At 30.3% G+C, this 15173-nt stretch overlaps 1 long non-coding RNA gene across 5 annotated transcripts in view; it reads left to right on the top strand.

The window, feature by feature from the left end:
• Window positions 1-1958: 1958 nt before the first annotated feature.
• LOC143243980 (uncharacterized) overlaps window positions 1959-15173 on the top strand; it is a 29072-nt gene continuing 15857 nt past the window's right edge. For 2 of the 5 annotated variants that reach the window (XR_013024824.1, XR_013024828.1), the window contains exons 1-4: window positions 2069-2236; window positions 5802-5954; window positions 8436-8672; window positions 9117-9242. This is a non-coding gene — a long non-coding RNA (uncharacterized LOC143243980). The other 3 variants (XR_013024825.1, XR_013024827.1, XR_013024826.1) reach the window with 3 other exon arrangements.

Raw genomic sequence — 15173 nt, 5'->3', positions numbered from 1 at the left:
GGTTTAGGCTAGAAGTACTATAGTTTTATACTTCTAACAGAGGTATTAGCTTATGGACTAGGTTTATGTTAGCTGTAATATAGGCTGGCACCTTACAAGTTAAGTAAGAGAATTATTAACTTCATGAAATATAAAAAAAAAGGTTTTAAATTTCTCCTGTTTTTAAATCTATGTTTTGTGTACAACGACAGCGTTGGAGAACTAAATATTTAAATATTCCCTAGTTGTCTGCATGTTAAATCTTGGCCTGATTAGAATAGTGATCCGATTTTAGGTGGAAATTGACTGAGAATCAAACCTTAATGTAATAATAATAATATAGAATTATGTAATATAGGTTTACCTAAACACTGTATAAAATGATATCACGTATGTTTTAAATAATGAGAAACTGTGGGAGATCATAACTGCATGTGAATTTAAATATTTTCAAACACAAAATTAAAAATATGTTACACAAAATTATATTTTCTCAAGAATATATGGAAATTATAAAAGAAGCTAATTTATCATATTGTTGTTGGGTGTCAGTTAACAGCTACACGTTGAACCATGTGTGTTGTGTGCAGATTTTAACGTGGTTTGTGTGTAAACTTGTAACTGATAAAAGAAAAAGTTACATTAACTGTTTCAATATACAGTTTTCTCTGATTGCTCCATAGTGAGAAATACAAACCCTTATAGATTCTGAACGAGACCTTTTGAATATTTTTAATACAAAGCTACATAATGAGTTACCTGTGATTTAAACACAAGATGATCGAAATCCAATATATTGTGCTAATGACACTTTTACACACTACGCTGTTCGATGTTTTAAACGAGGAGGCTTCTTTGGTTGTTCAATCGTGATTCATACCTGTTATGGTTGGATCTAACAAGTTAGGTTTAAGGTATTCAGAAAACATGCGAGAAAGTTACTGAAAGGAAATGATTGGTGATTAATCAGTATATATAGGTTAAACTGACATTATCCTAACACATACACAGAAAACAGTTTATTGAGAGAGATGTAATGCGTGTTACACATACAGTTATCTCTTCCACATATTACTAGTCTTACAAACATTAAATCTCTATCATACTACCGTAATATATATGAATTATTTTGTTCTATAAAATGCCAATCTTCCCTCAACTTTGGTACAGATATGAATTGGCTGATTGTGCTGTTAACTGAGGAGCCTATGTTTGTTTTTAAATTTCGCGCATAGTTACAAGAGGACTATCTGCGCCAGCCGTCTCTACTTTAGCAGTATTAGACGAAAGGGAAGGCAGCTAGTCATCACCACCCACCGCCAACTCTTGAGCTACTCTTTTACCAACGAATAGTGGGATTGACCGTCACTTTATAACGCACCTACGGCTGAAAGAGCGGGAATGTTTGGTATGACGGGGATTCGAACCCGGCACCCTCAGATTACGAGTTGAGCGCCCTAACCACCTGGCCATGGAGCTATTGACGAGATATGATTTTATTATTTCGTAGTCAATATATAATATTATACCAAGTACACGACTTATAGAATGTCGCAGCACGAGACAGCATATTCTACGCACAGGATATTTTTCTCTTGGGTATTCGTATAAAACTAATAGTTTACTTGTGTACATATAACTAAATTTACACTACTAGTTTTAAGTTAACATTATTAACACATTTAGATTTTTAAATACATTTCTTGAGTTATCTAAGTTTTTAATTATTGGAAAATGAAAATATAATTTTATCAATACCTTATATTTGTAGGAATGATTTAATTACAAACGAAATAGGGGTATTACTGGAGAGTAAAAGATGTGTGAAAGCTACGTTATTGAAGTTTATGGAACATCGTATTTAAATACATTTAATACTATGCAATTTTGTGTTAATAGTTATGAAATATTTGTTTATTTAATAAGGTTAGAAAGTATTATTGGTGAGATTAAAACTCTTACTTTAAGATTTGGTTAAGTAAGTATTACTTTTAAAAACTATTATCATATTTAGTTGATCGAATGTACCGCTAGTAGGTGCTACAGTACTACTTCAAATTGAGCTGCTAAAAGGGGTTTAAAGGTAAAATGTAAACGCACCAAGTAAATTTTGTTATTACATACATTTTAAAGTATTTTTAGTAGAGTAGATTGGAGGCCATATTACAAACTGTTCTAAAGAGAGTAGGAGAGCTGGAGAAATTTGAATTTTGGAAAATGACTGCGGGGTTAACACTTGAAGAACTTAAGCTTTTACGTATGCGGAAGTTAAATTTAATACTTGTGTTGATGTACCATTTGTTTTAGTAATTAATGGTGAGAAAGGTAGAACGAAGACACGCATATATAAACCTTGATTAATTTTATGGGTATGGTAAATAACTGAACGATGTGCTTTTTTAAATTTAGTTTAGTGATAATACAGCCTTGATGGGCAATTTGTCTTTAAATGCTTTGATAATTACGTTAAATCTATATCGTTATTCTATGAGTATTACATAATATTTAAAGACAAGTAACATCCACCAGAAACGAAAAATTGGTGAAATTCAGTCCTGATTATTATCAAATATTTTCTTTAAATCCCTTAAAGTTGCTGCATCCACTATATTAAAACCTTTTCAAGGCCAGACTGCCCTAGTAGAAAAAACAAAAACTATCTTATGTCAAAGATGATTCATACCCTGTGAAAATTTCAACTCCTTATTTTATATTTATAATCATTAAAAACATAAGAAAAATTCCATGCTATCACTTAGGTTAATAATCTGTCAGCTATTTGTCCAACAATAAAAAAACTGTATAAATTTTGTACTCTGGTTTCAACTGATTTTGAAGTTTAGTAGGTGAAATAATCATGTGTGTGTTGTATACTATACATTAAGGTGTACATTATATATAGTTGAAAAAAAGATCTAGATACTTTATACAGGACTTTTTTTTAACTTTATAGCTTTAGATTTCTTATTAATTGACGTATAGAATCAAGTGAATTTTTTTTAAAAGTGGGTCTTGAATTTTCGAGGCTATTTATATCAGAAATTTTAATTGAAATTACTATTAAATTTGTGATGAAAATAATCAAAATTAGTACATTTGTTTATCCCAACAATGGATTAATTAATCAAAGTTTGATTGTACAAGTTGTCATTACAATAATTAACTAATCAGAATTAGTGTTTCTGATTATTACTATTTTTGATTATTCCAACTAGCTGAGTAACCATAATTTTGCTATTATGTTTGTTGTTAAGCACAAAGCTGTGTAATAGGCTACCTGTGCTTTGCATGACATAACATTATAATTATTTTAAACCTCCTTTTTCAAATTTGGTGATTGAAGAGTCTTGGGTTAGATACCCATTACCATTAATCTTGTCTGTCAGGTTTTTGTTATGACAAAGTTAGTAAGACTATTTATCACTGATTAAAAGAAAAGCAACTGACTGGCAGCACACACTGATTGTTGGTGATGCAGCTAAACTTCATAATTTGAGAACATTTTTATATGCCTGGTGCAGTGTCAATTTTTCCAGCAAGTACATACACCCTGTAAAAATACCGTAGGTGCAATAATATTAAACATTGATATCTTTAAGTCAGTTTTTATACTAAAAATTTGATGATAATGTAAGGATCAATTGAATAATCGCATTTCAATAACATATTGAAAAGTAAAAAATTAATGACTTAATGGAGAAAATTCAATCATTTCTTTCAAGCATTTTCAAATATATCAGTCCAGTTTCATGTGAAATACAACTGAAAAATTCTTTTAGCTATTATGGTCACCATTTAAAACTATAATATTAAGCAGAGAACAATATGACAGAGGTTCTTAATTCTTGATGACAAGAAACCCACTTGAAGTAAAAATGTATTCTTAACATGGCTGGTATGGGTATTAAAATTTTAATTAAAATAAAGTACAGAACAATGTTTTGACCTTTTTAGGTCATCTTCGGGTTAACATCTTGATAATACAAAGGTTCTTAATGTTTAAAACGTGGCTTTTTCAAAATGTCTAAGAATGAAGGAAAGCATATGTTCAACTTTTTTCATTTTTTACAGTTATTTTCACAAAATGTCTTTTTAAATATATAGGCAACTTTTGTGCTTATTCTGTCTATATCTCTGGTTTGGTAGTTTCTAGCTCATTTCTACTCTTTGTAGTACATTATTATGTTACACCAGGCAAGCATTATCAGATTTTTTGGAGAGTTAGCTATTTTTGGGGGTGAGGTGGGCTGACAGTATTAGAACAACACTGCATTAAATTCACTTGAATTACTTTTAAAACTGCTGTCCTTTCAATTTCCAAAGTTAGTAAATTATAACTTTAGATTACTGAAATACTGACAATACTTTTTATTAGTAAAATCAGCTATTGTAGTTTTTGATATTTAAACCAAAGATAATTTGTTACATTAAATAATACCAGTTTTAGCATGTTTTCTGTACTATATATTTAACATGTTTGCTCAAAACTTTGATAACTGTTGCATTATTTTTTTATCTATCTCAAAATGCTTTTAGACCTAGCTTTTGGCATTGCTATATTTATGAAAGGATACTAAATTATTGGTAAAGGCTCAAAGGAAGGCTATCTTGTAGGGGAAGGTTAAAAAATTTTTATTTTCTCTGTAGAAAAAAAAGATAAGAGGTGATTTTACTGAACTCTCCAAAGTTATCTGGGGAACTGATGGAATGCATCTCTGAATATTGTATGATGGGAGAGCAAATGTTTAAGATTTGGAAAAGACAGGCTAAATTTCTGTTCACATTTTCTATTAGGGTAATTGATATATGGGATGAGTTGTTGTAGGCATTAGTAGAAGATGGAACTTTATGAGAGTTTAAGAGGAGAAATAGGTGAACTAATGAATGTACTGTACCTCTATATCTAAACGTGTTGGTTTGCTTGGTCAATGAAATATCAGCTAAGAATATCATCTGTCTTGTTATTACTAAAACATCTACTGCAGTGGTTAGAACAAAAAAGTTTTATTTGGTGTGGTTATAAAAATGTTTTAAATGTGTTGCACTAAACTCCATTAAATAATGGCTCTCTTTGTGTTGATACATTACTCTAGAAGAAGGTAAACTGTGTCTAAGCTCTGATATGGCAAATCTCACTAAACATTTGAATTTTGTGATGATGGGTTACAGAGGAGAAAGTAAAATTATTTAGTAAACAAACTAAAACCTCCATGTTCTCAGACAATAATATAAAATTTATTTTTTTAGTGAATAGTAGTTATAATACATTAAGATTTTTGAATAAAAATACTAACCACATGAATAAGTAAAGGCCAGAAAATGATACATGTACTTGCCACCCACCATGTACACATTTGTTTGAAATAAATCCAAGAATAGCTTTATAGGTACAAATTCCAGTTTGATTCAACCCTCCTAATAAGTTCAAAATTTAGGTGTGTTTCTGTTTTTGTTTTAATCATAATCACATAGAACCAATGCAGTTTCTAACAAATTGAAAAGGCCTTGAATTCATAAAATAAAATATTCTTTAGTAACATTTACTATTTGTTATGTAAAATAATAGAAATAAATTCTTGTCTTACACTTAAAGCAATCTGATACTGGTTCAATAGTAAAGTTCTCAAAAGTAAAATGTCTTAGTAGTTAGATAAAATTTTCTAATAAAGAAATAGTTAAAATATTAATGAAACAGAAATACATTAAATTATAAACCTGATTATTGGTTACAAAATATACTGTTACAACTAAAAGATAAAAAAATAGTGCATGTTTGAAAAACAATTCTCCAATCATTTTTCTAATAAGACTTCATTTTTCAGTGTTATATTAAAATCACTCCAGAAAGGGAGGATGGCTGAAAGGAAGGAAGCAGTTCTGGAAGCTAAGTTTATATGAATATCCAAAGAGCATATATAGCAAGTTAAGAAAGTTGTAGAAGGAACTTTGGTATTACTACATCTCTACAAAATTGGGTATTCAAAACAATTATAGACATTTATAGAATAAACATGCTATAATTAATAACAATCAATAGCTCTTCTAGAAAACTGCTGTTATAAAATTGAGAATTATAAAATAATAATAGGTGTTAATTATTTTTATTTTAGGTTGTATATTTACCCAATACTTGGGCTTTATAATCTCTTGAGATAAAACTAACGTAATTTTTATGTTGAAAAAAACAACAACAAAAAACATAAGTAGTTTTTTTCTTTTCAAGTTGTTGGTATAGATTCATTAATAGTTAAAAATAATAATTCTTGTTTTGAGATTCCTTGAAAAAATGTGATGATACTAATATCATTGGTGTTACCCTTTACTGGCATGGCCAGGAAGTCAGACAGCTTCACTCTTGATCTAAGAGCTACAGGTTAAAATTCCCATCACACCAAACATGCTCACCCTTTCAGCCATGGGGGCATTAATAAGTGATGGATAGTTTCACTATTCATTGGTAAAAGAGTAGCTCAAGAGTTGGCAGTAGGTGGTGGTAATTAGCTGCCTTCTCTCTCACTTTACACTGCTAAATTAGGGACGGTTAGCATAAATAGCCTTCATGTAGTTTAACATGAAATTCAAAAATGAATATATAAATACTTGTATTAATTATTCTTAAAGTTATGTCTTATTTTCACATTAAGTTGGCCCTTCAGTGGCACACCAATATACCTGCAGACTTGTACCACTAGAAACCTGGTTTCAATGCTCATGGTGAGCAGACAACAGATAGCCCATTGTATAGCTTTATGCTTTATTATAAACAAACACATTCAGAAGAAGAAAAATATAGTACAAAGATGAGTAAAATGCATTAAAGCTTTTTTGGCTTTTAAGCAGTAATTTATTGTTTGATTAAAATATTAACTATCATCTTTTATACTGATTTACATGTTCATTTTCTAAATGTCTTGAAACTTTAAAAGTTAGCTCAATAGCTTTATGATTGAGTAAATTAAAAAATTTGTGAACAATATTACTGAAATATTGCAGTGAAATATAAATCTGCCATGAAACATCTGTTAAATTTACTTTATACATTAAAAATATTTTAAATGTTTTAGTAAATATTATTCACAACTGATAACAAAAGATCTGTATTAATTTTATATATGGCTATATTTAAAGCTGTTCAATAACATTTTGTCTGTAGTTCATTTTGAAGATAAATGTATGCATTTATATATATATAAATTTGTTTTTATACTTTAAAAGTAAATTATAACTTTACATGCAACAGAATTCAGAACAGAGTAAAAGAAAAATTGTGATTTATTATTTATTTTAAAACTTTCAGTAAAATAAAAATACACTCTGGAAGGTATCTACAGGGTTGGCAGTTGGATATGACCACCCTTTGCCACCTTCCAGGGTCTCTGTTTCTTCTACATGCATTTAATGAATACATCAATCAGTTTTGAATAATGGATTGTGAAAAGATTTAACATACTAATTTAATTACATGTAATGTGTTAAATAAACTGGTTTTCTGTTCTTGCTGGATTCTTTTGTATATATTAAATAATAAGTATATTGAGCATCTGGCACAGAAATTCCCAGCAACCAAACTTTCTGGATAAACATCTGCCTGCTACTTTTACTTGCTGTGAAGGTGATCTTAAAAAAACAACAATTATCTTGTACCAAAGAGTTTGGAGAAACAAAGTTCAAATTAGAGGATTATAGATGGTCAAGAAAGTTAGTCAAACAAGAGATCAGGCATTAAAAAAGAGAACATATATGTCAGAAAGAATGGCTACTGATGTAAAAGTGCACACTAAAGGTTTCTTTAAATACATTAAGGGTAATGAAGATGTTAAAGTGGGAATAAGGTCTTTGAGGGCTGTTAATGGAAGGTTTATTTCTGATAATTACAAGACATCTGATCCACTAAATTCTACTTCTGTTTTATTCGTCATTTACTCTTACTAGATAGAAACTTAGTCGATAAACATTATTTTCACATTAAATTTGAGCTTGTTAAGAAACATTTGGGAAGTTTAAAAAAGTGTCAGATCCCTGGACCATATAATACTTTATTAAAGGGTACTGAAGGAGGTTAAGGATTGGACACGGGAACCACTTGCTACTGTTTGTTTTTTTTGTAAATCCTTGAATATTGGAATTTGGCTAATGTTACTTTCCTTTTTATAAGAGAAATGTGTGATAAAGATTTTCCAAGTAGTATAGGTCTATTAGTCTTGGACTGGTGGTGAGAAATCTTTGAAAATCTGATAAAATGAAAAAGCCCTGTGCAAAGGCATTTAACAGTAAAATTTTAATAGATAATCAGTATAATTATTAAAAGTGGAGAATCTTTTTTTTACTAGTTTTTGACTTTTTAAGGAGTTAATGCTTATGTTAATTTATGGTGTGGGTTTGATGTATGTAAATTTTCTGAAAGCACTGGACAAGGTTTTATATGATGTACTATTTGAGAAATATATTTCTATTAGTTTAGGAGAGAAGTTGGCTCATTAGCTTGGAGAATGGCTGGAAAGAAGAACACAGAGAGTTGTTATAAATGAAGTCTAGGTCTTTGGCATTATTGGATTTGAGAGTGCTGCTGCTATACAAAAGGTTTTTGATCATTTGGTGAGTTTGGAAAATAAGTGACATGTGGCTTTAATTATAACAAGTACATGTGGGTTACAGAAAATACCTGTTACTGATGAAGATTCAAGCCAAAGAAGGTAATTTGATCATAAATCTAATTTCTTCCAGATTAAAAATGGATTATATGTTGCACGAGAGTAATATTGAATTTGATTTTTTAAAACATTTTAATCCAAATGAAAAGTATTATAAATATAAAACAAGATAACTAACATTGTAATTTATAAGTTGGTAATTCATTTATATGTTGATATATCAGGCTTATGGTGGAATACCTGATCGCTGATAAACAAGCTACAGGTGTTGTATTTACTGTGAAGTAGATATTTTAAAATGTTAAAGAAAAATAATAATATTTCTATAAATTTTAAATATTAAATAGAGTTAGAAATCTAGTCACACATACACTTCATGCAGCAGAACTGCACTAGTCCCTGGCCTAGTATTAAAGGTTTTACAATAAACTATTTGACTCAAATATTACTAGTCCTAAATGATGATCTTCTGTTCTTTCTTTATAGAACTAGAATGGATAAAACGTCATACTGAGCAGAGCAGTACAAACTGACCTGGAACCTGATCCTAGATGAAACAAGAATGACAGAATACATCTTCTTTTCACAGAGGACTGAACACAGTGATGACTGGTAACCCAAACTAATTTATAAAATATATTTACATAAAGTGGCAACTGAATGTTGGTATTGCCAGGTTATTTTAAAATAAATTTGAATTATTTTCTTGGCATTCAGAATTGTGCAACATGATATATTCATTCATCCTTGTCTGTGAGATTTAATTAGAGAGAATTTCACATAGTGTTAGGGAGAAAAACAACAAAAAACCTGGTATCACAACTCATTCATTACTAAGGGATTGATGTATCTCATAAAGAATATTCCTATTATATTCAGATCTTAAGAAAAATTTACAACTGTTGATCCAGTGACAAATCACTATTTTCAACGTAAGTAAATAAAGTATTTTGGTAAATGATTATTATTATTATTGGACTAAAAAGGCTTAATGTTTTAGGAATGTGGCATTTATAAATAAAATATGATTTAAGTAATGAATCTCTGGGTTTTGTTTGAATTTTTTGACTATTGTAAAGCCTAATGTGTTAAAAAAAGATTATTTTAGAGTTTATCGATTCAGGCCTGGATGAAGAATGTCTGATAAAGGTTTCTAATTTGTAAGATCAAGACTTAACATACACTGTGTGAAGCACGTTTGTGTGGGCCTGTCCTCCAAGAAAAATTTGTAAATTGAAAAAAAAGAAAAAAGAATCCTGTGAGATTAACTCTGGAAGCAATTTTGCATGAAATATAGCTTAAACAATTGCATGGCTGTTCACATAAAATCAACAAACATCATTCTGTTTTACCATTGCATATACAAATAGACTTGAAGTAGCATAAATATTTGTTTTATTATAGTATAGTTAATAATTGTTGTTGTTATACTAATTTAAACAACTGTATACAACTACGGTGTATTAGCTATAACACTACATGTAGCTATTTCAAGCCAAAAATGCTAATACTTCATTAGAAGAATGTAAACTGTGTAGAAAACTATACAAGCATAACTTGTTTAACATCACCTGAACAGGGGGTTTCGCTGAACATCTACATACATACATGTGATTTGCAAAGATTTACAACTTAAAAGTAAAGATTAAAAAATCTAAGTTGATTTGAAAATCACCACTTTAAGGGTGTTATGGCCAATTACAATGTAGGTTACTATAGGAGGTGTATGTATTTTAAAATTTGTAAAAGGAAAATTTGAATTTGATGTTGTTTTAGAGCTTAAGATTATTTATACCATGACTCCTAGGAAGACATATACCTAATAAAATGTTTTAATAGACAAAATGTTAATATAGACTATCTTCAGAAATAAACCAAAGTTGTTATTGTGAATAAAGTAACATCAAGTCTGAAAGAAGTTCAGTTATGTTGAGGTGTCTGCAAGTGTATATAAATTTGCAGGAATTCCTGCCCTCCAGCTACAGGTATAACTGCTTGTTCCTAAAGAATGCTCTTGAAATTATCTGACAGCTTTACAACAATGTACTTGTGCTTGTCATTCTATAATGTTCACCATTTATGTGAACAAGGAATTTATTGAAATTTTAGTTTAAAAAATGAGCTGTCATCACAGCATTACATCACAGATTAGGTTTTATTGAAGTATTTCTTTGTAGAAGCAGTTATCAACAAAAGTGTCTTCCTTTTCAGTTGCAACACTCAGGAGATTTTCATTAAAGAAAAAGAAAAGTTTCATTTGTGTTTTTTTTATATGTGAAACTTACTCCTTTTTGTTCATAATTTTTACCAGTTAAATCTGAAACATATCACTTTTGTGGAAGTTTCAATTGTTTTATTTATTGCTCAGCTATAAAAATACTTCGTAGTTATAAAAATGTTATCCAGTTATGACTAGTGATGATCAGTGCTTTGTACACATTCATCACCAGCTTCATTATAATGAGAAATATCTAGCTTTAATTTGTGATGATAAACACAGATAACATATAATTTTGTAAGTGGCCTATTTAACAAAACCAGGTGCATTTACTCATTTCTTAAAATCAAAACAAACTAGGAATAATCTGGAGCTTTTATCAAAAACAATCAAGATTACAAAATATTATCATTATAAAACAAGTGAAAACATCTAAGTGAACCTAATAAAAATAAACAAGAATAACATTTAAAATAAAAGTAAAACTACAAAATCATAGTTTTGAAACCTCATAGCTTGAACAGCATCACTTAAAAGGTTTACACTCTGATCTTGGCACTGTTGAAGAAGCTGCAACTGTAAAAACAGTTCAGACTAACTACAACTTTTGAAGATTTTGTCAAAGAATGCAACACATTGATTTTAATAGTGAATTTCATAACTATACAATAATATTGTTAGTTTTTAACATTATCAACAGAAAATATTTGAAATGGTAAAACTATATATCTGAATTATTGTTTTACTTCTATTAACAGAAGTAAACACAGGCATGTTACCACTAAGTACATTTCTTTTGAAGTGTAATAGGATTATTATACTGTTATTTTTAGCCCAAATAGCACATTGAGATGCATTAGGCCAAAGACCTCTTAAAGTTTGGATTTAGCCATCCTTACTTAGAAAACCAGATATGGCCTGAGAGTTGCCAAAAAATGAACTCCATGCTTTTCAGGCTGTGGATGTATTATAAGGGTGACAGTAAAATCTCTCTGTTTGGTTAAAGAAGGCTAACCCAGGAGTTGGTAGTGAGTACTCTGAACTATCTGCCTTTCAAGTCTTACTTAGTTAAAAATTAAGGATGGTTAATGCAGGCAGCTTTTGTTTACGTTAATGCAAGTATACAAAACCGTAACTTAGAACTGCTGAGAATAGGAAGGAAACCTATATTGCTCTTTTTAACTGAGTAGCAGGATTGGCTGATGCGAGACAGCAGTAAGTTTATAGGCTTTGCTAAAATTTGGAATTTGATTCCCTACAGTAAACACAGCAGATAGCCCAGTGTGGTTTTGCTGTAAAACAAACAAACAAACCACTAGGCTGTGTCCAACACCACAAAAATAGTGCTGTTATCAGCGAGTTTATTTTATTAACCAAAACAAATTTTATGTGCATATATATTATAAATTCTTCTTTACACTATGATATATTTTCTTTTAAACATATGTACACAATATAGGTGCTGCTCAACATTCTCTATATACTTTCTTTTGAAGGCAGATTGTATGTCAAACAAATTGTATTAAACTGAACTAAAGATCAAGTAGATACATTTAGGTCTATAAAATCTTGTTTTAGGAGTATATTTCAAGGTATATAGATTTAGATCTAACCTAATTCTTGAAAGTTAGTAAAAAAAAAAAAAAGACTTATTCAGAGTTGAATTTATGGCCCCCTGGTCACTCAGTAAGTTTGAAAGTTTATAATACTAAACATAGTGTATACACTGCAGATAACCAATTGTGTAGCTTTTTTGCTTAAATACAAACAAATTGAACTTATGATTATAATTTTAACATATTGTGTTAGTCATTTTATATTTTCCATTTGATTATTATTTGTTATACATTTTAGAAATATATATTATATGAAAAAATGTAAGATTGTAACTATATATGGGAATGAAATTCCTTTCCTGCTTGAAAAAAAAAGTTCCAACTTTTAAATTAAAATACCCCTACATATAATTAAGAATTATATATAGTTTAAAGTTGTCTAATATGTACGAGGGCTGTTCAAAAAATATGCGGACTGTTTGAATTGCGCGGCTCCAGTTGGTTCCAGGGGAATCCGCTAGGTTCGCACAGATCAGCTGATTACGACGCCATTTCCCGATTGCAGATATCTTCATTTATGTATTAGCTACGCGGTTTTAAGTGAAGTGCGATTTTTTCGTTTGGCGGATTTCAGAATGAATGACTTGAAGGAGCAACGGCTTGCTGTGAGATTGTGTTTTAAACTTGGAAAATCTGCGACTGAAACTTTTGCTATGCTTAACACGGTTTACGGTGATGTTGCTAGGAAGCATACTGCATGTTTCAAGTGGCATGAACGTTTTAAGGATGGTCGACAGTCCATTGAAGATGATGAGCGTCCTGGACGTCCTTCCACGTCAACTGACGACCCACACGTCGACAAAATCAACACCCTGGTGTGGGCAAATCGACGTCTGACTGTCAGGGAGCTTGCTGAAGAGTGTGGGATATCAGTTGGATCTTGTTACGAGATTTTGACCGAAAAGTTGAAGATCCACCGCGTTGCTGCGAAATTCAGCCCTCAGAACTCGTGAGTTTTTGGCCAAACACTCGATCACTGTTCTTCCCCACCCCCACCCCCTACTCACCTGACCTTGCTCCTAGCGATTTTTTCTTGTTCCCCAAACTCAAGACACTTGAAAGGAAGAAGATTTGAGATGATTCCCGAGATTAAGGCAAATGCGACGAAGGAGCTGGAGGACATTACAAAAGAAGTGTACCAGGACTGTTTCAACAAGTGGAAACACCGCTGGGATAAGTGTGTGCATTGGGGAGGAGAGTACTTTGAAGGGGTTCCAGACCTGTAACTTCTAAATAAAGTAAATTTTGTTTTATGACGTCAGTCCGCGTATTTTTTTAACAGACCTCGTATATTTCTCAGAAGTGCTTAGAATTTAGCCCCCCTATTATAATTTTGAAGCTACTTTGAAATACTCATAATGCTGGAAAGACTACTAGCTATTAACTGTTAGTAAGCTATTTATGCCTGTACTATCATCATCTTTCAAGAAGTGTTATCTGTACACTAAAATAATGATGCTTAATGCAAAGATGACAAATTTGTACATTTTATACAGTTTAGCTTCCAGAATTTTCACAAAATATTGTACATATGTAGCATAGGTTTAACATCAATTTAGGTTTCATAACAATGACATGAATATTTGCAATGGTGAACAGTTACATTGAGAGAGGCAGGTAATCTTGAGTTCAACAAATTACTGCCTATGCCCAATTTCTATAGCATAGATCAATTGGATATAATGCTTTATATAACATTTTTAGCATAGGTTCTCAAATGTACTGCTCTGTTATCTGGAGTTGTGAAGTTTATGATATTTAATATTAATAATGTTAATTTTATAAAATGTAATTTCTAAATTATTATTTCTATTATAACAGTAAATAAAAACAAAGTATTGGCTTTTAATTAATTTAATGCAGGGATTTTTCAACAAAATATGTAAACACCAAAGTCAAATATAATTGACAAATTATTTACTGTTGTTAGTATGCAATACATATAAAACACATTTAAATGTTCATGTACAGATGTTTCACATAAAACAATAGTAATCACAAAAGTTAAACAGTAAAGAAACTATGTAATTTGCAACTTATTTGTAAGAAATGGAGCCAATGGAAATAATGTGTAATTTCCAAATTGAAAAACTTAAAATAAATTGGTAAAAATGGCCTAAAATAATTGTAGTCACCAAAAGGAAAACAAAACTATCAAATGAACAAAAAGTTACAATGTTGCATACTAACTAATTTTACTACAAGTTCTGTTTATGTTTTCCTTACTTTCAAATGTTTCTCTCATAAATACTTGGTTTGCACTTCATAAAAGTACTCCAAAGATGAGCTAGTCCAAACATCTGACAGAGAAATCTATAAACATTTTTTATGTCTTTGCATCAACTTTCATTTATACCTTGCATTTTCATATTATTGGTAAGTTCTCTCATGTTGAATATTATTTTTATCTTACTTCCCCAAGTATGATCTCAGTAGTTTTAATTCTATAGGAATAAGGTACTGAAGGTTTAGGATATTGATGACATTGTCTCCTTTACTGTTTGTACTGGCACATGGTTCCTCAGAAGAAAACTTAGCATTTCAGTAAGTATTGATATAGTTGAGATTTCAGCCAACTGTTGAAGATTACATTTTGCTCCAGGATTTAAAAAATATGAATACTTAAATGAAACACTATTTTGACAACTAAATATTCAATATAAGTAGCTTTTTTATTTCAGTAGCTACTGAAACATAAGTTTGAATTTT

This window comes from Tachypleus tridentatus, chromosome 2 (assembly GCF_004210375.1).
Source record: "Tachypleus tridentatus isolate NWPU-2018 chromosome 2, ASM421037v1, whole genome shotgun sequence".
In the NCBI taxonomy this organism is placed as follows: domain Eukaryota; kingdom Metazoa; phylum Arthropoda; class Merostomata; order Xiphosura; family Limulidae; genus Tachypleus; species Tachypleus tridentatus.
Note: the sequence above shows the minus strand (reverse complement) of the source record. Positions and strands in the feature narration are given on the sequence as shown.